The sequence below is a fragment of the Cornus florida genome, unplaced genomic scaffold, assembly GCF_030987335.1.
Source record: "Cornus florida cultivar Cherokee Brave unplaced genomic scaffold, ASM3098733v1 CherokeeBrave_3.0.0_Hap2_Chr05, whole genome shotgun sequence".
NCBI classification, from domain to species: Eukaryota; Viridiplantae; Streptophyta; class Magnoliopsida; order Cornales; family Cornaceae; genus Cornus; species Cornus florida.
The window spans coordinates 19797080-19809750 of NW_026775575.1; the positions used below are offsets into that span (position 1 = coordinate 19797080).

Below are 12671 nucleotides of genomic sequence, written 5' to 3' on the forward strand. Positions count from 1 at the left end.
TCTCAGAGTCGATGGTTGGGGAGCGTATATGCATTGGGATGCATAACTGGCTATGATGATTTGATGTGTACCCTGCTAGGTCTAGGTACTTGTAAAATCCCTAATTTTAAAAGGATAGTCTTGGCATTTTTAGTAATTATTTTCTTGCATTTTAATTCTTTATTTGCTTATTTGTCTAATTGTTTTATTTGTTGTTACTTGATTTAGTTAATTGTATTAATTGTTATTATTTAATTGAGTATTGGTTTAATGTATGCTTATGTGGAAAATGAATTAATTGTATTATTTATTTTAATTAATTGGTTTGCTTGAGTAAATTAGTTTTAGTTGTTTCAATTGTTTAATTAGGGTTTTGTTCTCTTTTAGGTAGTCACATTTTTAATATAGCCAACTTGGATATAAAATTATAGTAGATTGTTTCCGTCTCTACAATTATATTAGAATTAGGGTTTTATTTTTCCAAGCCTATAAATATATTATTACGGTAGCTTAGGGTTTTAAAAACATAGTTCTGTTCACGTAAAGAGAGGGTTAAGAGAACAGAGGCATCAGTTAGGGATACCAAGGAGGAAAACAGAGAAGACCAAGGAGGTTCATTGTGGGTTAGAGCCAGAGTAGTAGGAGGCTTAACAGTATTCAGTAATTGCTGAAAACTTAGAGACGACGCCGAGATTTCATAACTAAAATCACAGGCAAGTTCTTTTCTTTCTCTCTCCCTTGGTCTGTGTTCTTTGCATACCTAGATAATCTCTAGGAGTTTAATTGGATATTAATTTAATCTTGCATGCTTAGTATGTGTTAAATTGCTTGTCTGTATGTGTTGAATTTAATTTGTTATGGTTTTTGCAAGTCTGCGTTTCAGTTTGGTCTTTAAGCACGTTAAATCGGTAGCAGTTTTAATCACTATAATTAATTCCAACTATTGTAAACAAATCGTTGGGATGCTACTGGGTATAAACAAGATTCTTGGGTTCAGTATTAAAGAGAAACAAAAGAGTTGGAATGGCCGGAGATGAAGCAGATGGTCAGAAATGGAGCAGAATTGGACCGGAGGCTCTCAGAGAGGGAGAGAGCCGGCTCAATGGAAATGGGAGCAGGCTCCCACCCCTTTAGAGCCAACTCCAAGAGGTATGGAGCCGGCTCCATGCCTTAGGGGGCCTGCTCCTAAGTCTTGAGAGCAGGCTCTCTCATGTGTGCGCGTTCTATATATTTTTTTACGGTTCTGTTTGAGCGTTCGGGGTCTGTCCGAGTGGTTTTGGGACTTTACTGGGGGCTTTAATATTTAACTTTAGTTTTTTTAAGACCTCTAATTGCATAAGTTACCCCGTTATATTAATGGAATGAACAATGTAAAATTAAACAACTTTGCACGCTGTGTATGGAAGGAAAAGATTTAATTGCCTAGTTTTCATTCGGTGATTTAACGGTCTATGGCATAAATTTAAATCTTGTTTTAGATGCATAGTAGGGTTATTTAATTAACAGATTTGACCTATGCATGCTTTGGATTTTAAATTGCTGAAATGTTAGTTCTTTTCTGTAATTACATGAATAAAGGATTGAATTTAATTGCTGAGATGTTTTACATTATTCTGCAATTAACTGGATAATGGTTTTGAGCTGGATTATGGTTTTGGATTTTAATTGTTGAAATATTATACATTATTTTGCAATTAACTGGACTATAGTTTTGAACTTTAATTGCTAAAATATTATACACTATTTTGTAATTACCTGGATTTTGGTTTAAACTGGATTATGGTTTTGGACTTTAATTGCTGAACTGTTATTTAGGTTCTTTAATTTACATGGATGTTGTGGATCTTATGCACCGGTATGGGACGGTGGCATACTAGGGATGGTTCAGCTCAGAAAGCTAAGACCTACCCTATGGGAATAAGGGAATGGATTGTAAATATTGAATCCTACTTATATTTAGGTCAGATCAACTGAGTAAGTTGAGTGATTACATGGATTAACTGTTGATTATAGTTAAGTCATATCAACTAAATAAGTTGAGTGACTAACTGTATTATAAATCGTATGTCATATCAATGAACAATTGAATGACATATTCTGGTTTTGAACGGACTTTAAATATATGATTATGGTATCATGAGATGAGCTTGAGTCTCAGGCTCGTAGATTAGGGTGCGTATATGCAGTTGATGCGTAGTTGGCTATGATAGGTTGAGGTGTACCCTGTTAGGTCTAGGTACTCATGCCCACCTTTGGGTGCATTTTTCCATGTTGCCTTCTATTTAGGTTGAGACCCCTTTGTAGTTCAGTGAATGTCCCTTAGTGTGGATATATATGTATTTATGGACTAGATAGATATTGTGAGATATCTAGGATGTATCTGCATATCGGGTCACTGTACGGATTGCAGTTGGATTAGAACTTGTTCGTGGGCCTGACCCACTCTTATATTCTTTTCAGGTACGGGACGGTTCCAGCCTTAGAGCTTGATCATGCTTGGCGGAGACAGTCACTCATTCATCTGTTTACGTAGGACTTTTCTCTATGTTTTAGTTTGGGATTTTATTTTTAGTTTTTCAGTTTAGTTGGAATTTTGTTTAAGGGTCCACTAGATGGATTCCCAAGTTGTACACTTGGAGGTTTTGGAGAATTGGATTATTATTATTCATTATCATTTTGAGGATTTTATATTTAACAATTCTTATCAGCGTATTTATTTATTATTTAATTCTTATTTTTTTTTATATTCTGTGTTTTTTTTTATATATTAATTGTCTGATATTCCCTCGAGTTTGGGCTTGGGCCTGATCAACCCATGTCTCGGAGTTGAGGGGTATCACAGTACTCATGCCCACTTCAGGTGCGTTTTGCATGATGCCTACTAGTCAGGTTGAGACGGACTTGTAGTTTAGTGAGAGTCCTGTAGTGTGATTATAAATATATCTACGGACTTTATAGTTATTGTTGAATTGTTTAGGATGTACATGCGTATCGAGTCTCTGCTTGGATTGTAGTAGTATAGAACTTACGCGTGGGCCTGACCCACTCTTATTTTTCAAGTATCAGGCGATTCCAATCTTAGAGTTTGATCGAGCTAAGCAGGGACGATTACTCATTCTTTCGATTATGTAGGATTTTCCGCCATGGTTTAACTTTAGATGTTCTTTCAGTTATTTACATTTCAGTTTGGATTTTTATTAGGGGTCCACTAGAGATGGATGCCCGAGTTGTTAATTATTGGAGGTTTTTATGGAGCTTTGGATTTCTGGATTTTAATTTTATTTATTTAAGGATTTTTAAATTTAGAATTTCTTTTCAGCTTTTAATTATTTAATTCTTAATTCATTTTGAAATCTGTGTTCATTTAAATATTAATTATTTGATATTCCCTCGGATTTGGGCTTGGGCTTGATCAACCTATATCTCGGATTCGAGAGGTTTCATAGTTGGTATCAGAGCACTCCAGGTTCAAGTGTCTCTAGGGTATTTCATATTAAGACTTTCGCGTAGCATTTTCTCTTGATTAGAGCTTAAGTTTTGGATTCATTGTATTCCTTTACGGTTCGCTTAGAACGTACTGATGTCAATCTTATTCTGTAATTTCAGAATGTTTGGCACTAGGAAAAGGATGTGGTCCACGATGAAAGCAAAGAAAGACCCAAGGAAGAAGAAGGTTACTCCGACGATTCCCCTGCGAAGACTGACCAAGAAGGCAGAATTGGAGACCAAGGAATTAGTTCCAATAGGTGTTGCTTCGGAGTATAAGTCAAGGAAGGTTTCTAGTGTACGAGATTGGCCACCATACTGTGGACCCAACACAACTTCGGTGGTGCTCGAAGCTGAGCCAAGTGGAGAGGAGGATCCCGAAGAAGATCAGGATGGAGGAGATACCGGAGCATCCAAGATGGAGGGTACCGGAGTTTAAGGATGAATGCTCTTTGAAGAGTAATTTTAATTACTAGTAGTAGTGGAGGTATTAGTAAAAGTGTAGTACGGATTTAATCACGTACACTAGTAGTTTTAAAGAATATTTTTATGACTACTCTTATGGAAGTTTATGGTTTTAAAAAAAATTCTTAATAAAGTGAACTTGTGGTTTTGGTATCTCAATTGTGTTACAGAGAGCATTTTTATGATATTATCATAAATCATCTTATTAAAATATTTTGGAATGTGATTGTCGCAATAATAAATGATTATCACAGTGTAGTGATTTGTAATTTGAGCAAGCAAACAAAGCTTTGCTAATAAGTTCGTTGTCTTGAGATGGAACGGTTACCAATGAGTTTATAAAAGAAACTTGTAGGAATCAACCCTGTAAGATGGATTGTAGAGGAGACAGTTTATCACCTTAAATGTAGTTGTTACACTTGTGGAGAGTATGTTTATACTTCCCGGTAGTGTCCTAAAGCAGGACAGGGACAAGGACAGTATGTGCAATAGGGGCAGAGGGTGCCAGTACCTTTACCCACTCCACAAGTTCCATGGATTCAGGGACAGGCGTATCTAGCTTTACCAGCACCGCCACAGACTCAGGGATAGGTACCGTAGCAGTTGCATTATGGCAGGGTGTACAACCCTATGCCACAGGATGTTCAGGCACCTCAGGCTGTTGAGGGTATGTTTCTTATTCATGGTTCAAAAGGTCGTGTTTTATTTGATACTGGTGCTACACATTCATTTGTAGCTAGATCTTTTGTTACTTTATTTGGGATGACGACATGGGTATGTAGTAGACTTCAAGAAATTTCTACACCTTTAGGCAATACAGCCATTTTACATGAGAGTGATGGGCCTGTGACACTAGATATTGGTAGACTCAGATTTCTAGCCAATCTTTTGATCCTGGACATGCACACTTATGATGTGATACTTGGGATGGATTGGTTATCGTACTATCATGCCCAAGTTAATTGTTATGATAGGTCTGTTGTTTTACCATACCTGGTTAGGATATGTATGTCGTTGCTATGTGACATTCTAACGGGGTCACTAGCACTTATTTGTTCCATATGGAAGAGGAAATAGAGGAAGAGATTACTGTGTCATTGGATAGCATACCAATTGTACAGGACTTTCCGGATGTATTTTAGGAGATTCCAGGGTTGCCACCTAGTCACGAGATAGACTTTATGATTGACTTAGCTCCAGGCATTACGCCTATTGCTAGAGCACCATATAGGATGGCACTAGTGGAGATGTGAGAGCTGAGGGATCAGATTCAGTTATTACTCAGTCAGGGTTCATTCGTAGGAGTACTTCACCCTGGGGAGCACCGGTTTTGTTTGTGAAGAAAAAAGATGGTTCGCTTCGCCTGTGTATAGATTACAGGGAGTTGAACAAGGTTACTATTCGTAACAAATACCCTTTGCCCATGATTGATGATCTTTTTGATCAGTTGAAGGGAGCTACATACTTCTCTAAGATTGATCTGCGTTCTGGATATCATCAACTTCGGGTTAAGGAGCAAGATGTTCCGAGGACATCGTTTCTCACTAGATATGGGTCTCATGAGTTTCATGTCATGCCTTTCGGACTGACTAACGCACCAGCAGTTTTCATGGACTTAATGAACAGAGTCTTCAGGGTTTATTTAGATTAATTTGCCATTGTCTTCATTGATGACATTTTGATTTATTTAAAGTTAGAGGACAATCATACTAGACATCTATGCATAGTCTTGCAGACGCTTCGTGAGCACCAGTTATATGCCAAGTTCAAGAAGTGTAAATTTTGGTAGCGGGAGGTGAAGTTTCTGGGTTACGTGGTGTCAGAAAGGGGAATAGCGGTCAATCCAGGTTTTAGCAGTGGTTGAGTGGGGACAGCTTACCTCACCTACCGAGATTCAGAGTTTCCTCGGATTGGCAGGATATTATCGGAGGTTTATCCAGGGGTTCTCCAAGATAGCGGGACCACTCACTTTTTTGACTAAGACGGGTGTACGGTTCGTGTGGGATGAACACTGTCAGGAAGCTTTTGATGAGCTAAAGCGCAAGTTGACTTCTGCACTGGTTCTGTCTACTTCACAGAGCGGGATAGAATATCTTTTCTATACAGATGCTTCTTTGCAAGGTCTTGGGTGTGTTTTGATGCAAGAGGAGCGATCGATTTCATATGAATCTCGGAAGCTTAAGCCACATGAGCTTAATTATCCAACATATGATTTTGAGTTGGCAGCTATGGTCTTTGCCTTACGCATTTGGAGGCATTATCTGTTGGGAGAATCCTTTAGATTATTTAGTGATTACAAGAGTCTGCAGTATTTGTTCACTCAGTGGGAGCTGAATATGAGACAGCGCTGATGGTTGGAGTTTGTGAAAGACTATCATTTCTCTATACAGTACCATCGAGGGAAAGCGAATGTGGTGACAGATGCACTTAGTTGCAGACCTGTTACTAGTTTTTCTGCTCTATTCACTGCTGAGTGGAATGCTTTGAGGATGGTGGATGAGTTTTCGGATGCTTTTATGGCTTGCATGGTAGTTACACCTTCTATCATTCATAAAGTTTTGAAAGCGCAACTCACAAATCAGCAGTGTATTGACAAAATGGCAGAGATAACTTATGAGGAGGTCCCATTTTAATATGTTGGGACTGATGGAGGTTTGAGGTACAAGGGACGTTTAGTAGTACCTTCTGCTGACGATTTGAGGACCGATGTGATGACTGAGACTCACTACTCTGAGTTTTTTGTTCATCCATGGGGAGACAAGATGTATCAGGATATGAAGCGGCAGTTTTGGTGGGCAGGTATGAAAAATGACATTGCTATTTTTGTCTCTCGACGTAGTACTTGTCAAATGGTCAAGATTGATCATCAACGGCCACCAGGAGCTCTACAGCCATTACAGATACCGGAGTGGAAATGGGAGAGCATTTCTATTGATTTTGAGGAAGGATTGCCTAAGTCATTCAAGGATCATAATTCCATTTGGGTCATCATGGATAGGTTGACCAAATCAGCTCATTTCTTGCCTATTCGCACTGATTTCACTTTGAAGCAGTTGGCGAGCCTTTACATTTCAGAGATTGTAAAGTTACATGGCATTCCGTTGTCTATTATATCAGACAGGGATTCGAGCTTTGTATACGGATTTTGGAAGAGTTTTCAGCAGGCTTTGGGTACAAAATTACATCTTAGCACTGTTTATCATCCTCAGACTGATGGACAGACTAAGAAGGTTAATTAGATAATGGAAGATATGCTTCGTTCGTGTGTCCTTGACTTCAATGGCCATTGGGAGGATTATTTACCACTGGTAGAGTTTGCCTATAATAATAGTTTCTAGAAGACTATTGGTATGGCACCTTTTGAGGCATTATATATATGGCCGACCATGTCGATCTCCTGTTTGTTGGATGGAGGTTGGAGAGAATAGATTCTTGGGTCTTGAGTTCATTAAGGATACTTCTGAGAAGATTGCTCTAATTAGGGATCGCATGCGCACTGCTTAGAGTCCGTAGAAGAGTTATGCCGATCGTCGCACTTGTGCTTTGGAGTTTCAGATTGGGGATCATGTTCTCCTTAAAGTGTCTCTATGAAAGGAGTAATGCGCTTTGGGAAGAAAGGGAAGTTGTCACCGTGGTTTGTCAGTCCATTCATGATTATGGATCGAGTTAGTGTTGTAGCTTATCAGTTAGCCCTTCCGGATAATTTGGATGGCGTCCACAATGTGTTCCATGTTTCCATGTTGCCGAAATTTCTGCGCGATGAAGATCGGTATCAGCATATCGATGTTGGGGAGATTGAGTTGCAGCCGGATGCAACATATTTGGAGCCACCGTGTCGTATTGTCGACCGTCGGGATCAAATTCTTCGTAATAAGGTTATCCCTTTGGTGCGTGTTCAGTGGAGTCATCACAATAAGGTTGAATCTACTTGGGAACGGGAGGATGTCATTCGCTCGTAGTTTCCTGAAATATTGGAAGAAGGTAAGAGCGAATTCCGAGATCGGAATTCCTTTTGTTAGGGGGGAAGGATGTAATACTCCTAATTTTAAAAGGATAGTCTCGGCATTTTTAATTATTGTTTTAGTTCATTTTAGTTGATTATTTGTTTATGTGCTTATTTGTTTTAAACTTAAATTATTTATTTTATTTTATTGTTAATTGTTTATTTATTTTATTTAATTGTTAATTGTTTATTTAGTTTTAATTAAGTGGTTAGTTGTTTTATTTAATTGTTGCTTTAATTTATTTGTTTTAATATTATATATGCTTAGGTGGACTTATTTTGTTTATAAATTATATGTCGTATAGATTAGGGTTTGCTTTTTATGAAATTTATGGTTTGCCGACTTAGTTCTTCGTCTCTTAATATAATTCGACTTAGGGTTAGGTGTAGCCCTATAAATATATGTATTAGGTTCTGCCTAGGGTTTGAGAACCCTATTTACGACAGTGGAGGCAGAGAGAGAACAGAGGAAGGTTTACTGTAATTGGAATTCGTCGGAAACACTTAGGAAGACGATGCTGAGATTTTGAACCGAAATCTCACAGGCAAGTTTTATATCTATCTCTCTCCCTTTGACCTATGTTCTTTACATGCCTAAAGCAATTCCAGGAGTAAATAAACGTAAAATTTATTGTTTATGCATGTTAGAATTACATTAAAACCGTATATGTTTAAACGAATTTGTATGTTCTTGATTTGAAGCTTTCTGTATGAATACTCATATTATTTGATGTTGATTAATGCATAAAGGAGTTTAATTATTTTTCTGAATAACTCTAGGACTTAGTTAAGACCATTAGAGACCTTAACATAGATGAACGAAATCATCGGAAGTTGCTGGAGATGAAGCAGAAGACGCGTAGTAGGCTTTTTGATTTGAAAGAGAAGGCTCTTTGATAAAAAAGAAGGCTTTTTGATTTGAAAGAGAAGGCTCTTTCCCTGTGTGATGGATTTTGACGAATTTGGCCACAATGCTTGGATTTTGGAGTTCCAGAGTGAATTAAGAACGTCTAAAAAGGATTAAAATGATTTCTAGGTTATGTATTAATCTCTCAGAATGTGTATTAATAAACCACATGGTATTAATAGATTAAACAGTATATAATTCTTAATTAAAGTCGCATACTGTTTGGATTTGGATGTTTTAAATTGCTGGTTCATATTTTAGCAAATTTTCATAAATGGTTACACAGTTTAATCATGCATCATGGGCAGTAAATAAGCATGTTAATGAATATATTTTTATTATGTTTATCATGGATTGATGGATGGTTATACCTCTTATCTGCGTTTTCAATTGTTGAAATCCTGTATCAGTGGCTTAAGATAAGTGTGTTAAGTTACATATTCTTATTATGGACTAGTTAATATCTATTTTATCTGTATTATCAACTACTGGATATATGGATTGTATGCACCGGTATGAGACAGTGGCATATTAGGTATGTATTTGGATCAAAATGCTAATACTTTCCTATTGTGGAATAGGGGATTGATTAACTACATAAGTTAAGTCCTACCTATATTTGTGTCAGGTCACTAAATAGCTGAATGACACACTTGGTTTTGGATGGATTTTAAATATATTATTATAGTACCACGATATGAGCCTGAGTCTCAGAGTCGATGGTTAGGGAGCGTATATGCATTGGGATGCATAACTGGCTATGCTGGTTTGATGTGTACCCTGCTAGGTCTAGGTACTCATGCCCACTTCAGGTGCGTTTTGCGTGATGCCTACTAGTCAGGTTAAGGCGGGCCTGTAGTTCAGTGAGAGTCATGTAGTGTGATTATATATATATCTACGGACTATATAGTTATTGTTGAATTGTTTAGGACGTACATGCGTATCGGGTCTCTACTTGGATTGTAGTAGTACAGAACTTACGCGTGGGCCTGACCCACTCTTATTTTTCAGGTATCAGGCGATTCCAGTCTTAGAGTTTGATCGAGCTGAGCAAGGATGATTACGCATTCTTCCGATTATGTAGGATTTCCCGCCATGGCTTAACTTTAGATGTTCTTTCAGTTATTTACATTTCAGTTTGGATTTTTATTAAGGGTCCACTAGAGATGGATTCCCGAGTTGTTAATTATTGGAGGTTTTTATGGAGGTTTGGATTTCTGAATTTTAATTTTATTTATTTAAGGATTTTTAAATTTAGAATTTCTTTTCAGCTTTTAATTATGTAATTCTTAATTCATTTCGAAATCTATGTTCATTTAAATATTAATTGTTTTATTTTCCCTCGGGTTTGGGCTTGGGCCTGATCAACCCATGTCTTGGATTCGAGGGGTATCACACTAGGTAAATCGTGAGCCCGCGTGGAGGCAAGTCTTTATTTTTTTAGATAGATCGTGTGCCCGCGTGGAGGCAATTTAATTTTTCTTGCATATTGTTCAAAGCATGGGAGTATGGGATAGAGATATGTGGAGGTTTGTTGATTGATTTGTTGTGGAGGCGAAGTGTTTGCTAATTGCTTGTTTCTAGTTGTTGTATTTGTGTATGCACGGTCGTAGATCGTTAAACCCTACTCTTATCCCACTTTATTTTCATCTCGAATCGGTTATTCGTAATCCTGGGGAAGGGGTAGCTCTCATCACTCTATTTCATCAATGAAAGACATCAATGAAGACTATGTAGAGGACCTTGGTCACATCGACCAACAAAGTATCCTCCACCCTAATGTGCATTATGACAATATTCAAGTACCATTAGGCATGCCAAGACCTTTCATTCCACCACAACAAGAAGGCCAAGTTCCATTGGGAATGCCTCGACCAATTTTTGCTCCACAACTTCCCGTTGCTCAAGTTAATCAAGGTGCTTATGTAGCACCACCGGTTATGAATCCTCCTTTTGCTTTACGTGATCATTATGTGCCAAATGAATATAATCTACCTAGATGCATTCAATTGCCCCCATTTAGAGCACATCACTATGAAATTAAATCGCAAACTATTCAAATGCTTCCCAACTATCATGGACTTCCAAGTGAAGAACCTTACAAGCATTTGGATGAGTTTCTTGAAGTGTGTTCCACCGTGAAATACACGAACATGTCGGAAGAGGTTTTGAGACTAAAACTTTTTCCTTTCACCCTTAAAGATAAGGCAAAATATTGGTTCAATAATCTTAAACCTTTTTTCGATAAATTCTTGGGCAGAAATGCAACAAGAGTTCTTGAAAAAGTACTATCCGGTTTCAAAGACCAATGCAATGAAAACCTCAATTCGAGAATTTTCTCAAGGGGATAGGGAATTGTTTCATGAGGCATGGGAGTGCTTCAATGACTTGCTTAGAAAGTGTCCACATCATGACATTCCTAAATGGCAATTAGTGCAATTTTTCTTTGAAAGTTTGTTGGATAATTTTAAAGGAATGGTAGATGCTTCCATAGGTGGTTCATATCTTGATAGGCATGAAGATGATGTATGGCGTCTTTATGAGAGCATGAGTGAGAATTCAATGCATCGATCCTTGTCTTCCAAAAATGGTAAAAATCTAGGTGGAAGGAAGAATGTCGGCTTATATCTAGTTGACAATTCCAATGACATAGCCATCGAAGTCAAGTCTTTATCTCAAAGGTTTGATCAACCAATATTCAGTGAATCAAGTGTCTTCCTCCCCTAATCATCATCATCATAATTCCAATGAAACTTGCATGACTTATTCTAGTGTCTTACATTCTACTTCCAATTGTCCCCATGGACATGCGCAAAATGAGAACCATGAGCACCACATTTGTCAACCAAGGGAATAATCCCTATGGCACACATTACAATCCCGGGTGGAGGAAGCATCCAAACTTCTCTTGGAAAAGCCAAGGGGAAGGCTCAAACCTTCCCCAAGGTGGTTTTCAAGGCAAGTATGTTTTGCCCCCAATGCAAAGCCAAGGTTCCCAAGGTTATAGATCATTTTTTCAATCATCACATTGGAACTAATTTTCTAACTCTCATTTTCCTAATAAACCATCTTATTCTTAAGGAAATTCTAGGAGTCCCGCTTTTGAGGAAAAAAGTGTTGACTGTTTTGGGTACGTTGGAGGCAAACACCCAATTACTTCATTCTCATTCTCAATCCATTGCGAAGCTAGAAACCCAAGTTGGGCAAATAGCTAGTACTCTAAATGCTAGGGAAAAGGGGAAGATGCCTTTGAATCCACCTCCCAAGCAACAATTTGTTGTGGAGACCAATTCTTCATCGGAAGGTCACACGATTGAGCATGTTAATGCGGCGACGACCTTGAGAAGTGAAAAAATTGTTGACAATGAAGTTGGTGTTCAAAATGAAGAGAGTAAACCGGTGCAACCAAAAGTTGACACTCGTCCCGTCTCTCATTCTATTCCTCCTTCATTGCATGTGCATGAACCCTTTGTTGAAAAAGTTTTGAAAGATGATTTGAAAAATTCTTATGTTGAAAGTAATTCCAAAAAGGATTTTGAAAAGGTTTATGAGCCAAAAGCTCTATTTTCGGATGCCTTAAAAGGATCCAAATCTCTTGAAAAACAATAAGGCAAAGTGAAAGAAATAATTGAAGTGTTTAGGCAAGTAAAGATTAATCTTCCCCTCTTGGATGTAAGCAAATAAATTCCGGGTTACGCCAAGTTCTTGAAAGATCTTTGTACCCAAAAGAGGAAAAATAAGAGCCAAGCACCAAAGAAAGTTGTCTTGACTGAGCAAGTGAGCTCAATATTGCAATACAACACTCTCCCAAAATTCAAAGACCCCGGCTCA

The 12671-nt window shown here is 37.9% G+C and overlaps 1 pseudogene; it reads right to left on the bottom strand.

Moving 5' to 3' along the window:
- Positions 1-11158: 11158 nt before the first annotated feature.
- On the bottom strand, positions 11159-11257 carry LOC132310820 (small nucleolar RNA R71; annotated as a pseudogene).
- Between the last annotated feature and the right edge of the window lie 1414 nt (positions 11258-12671).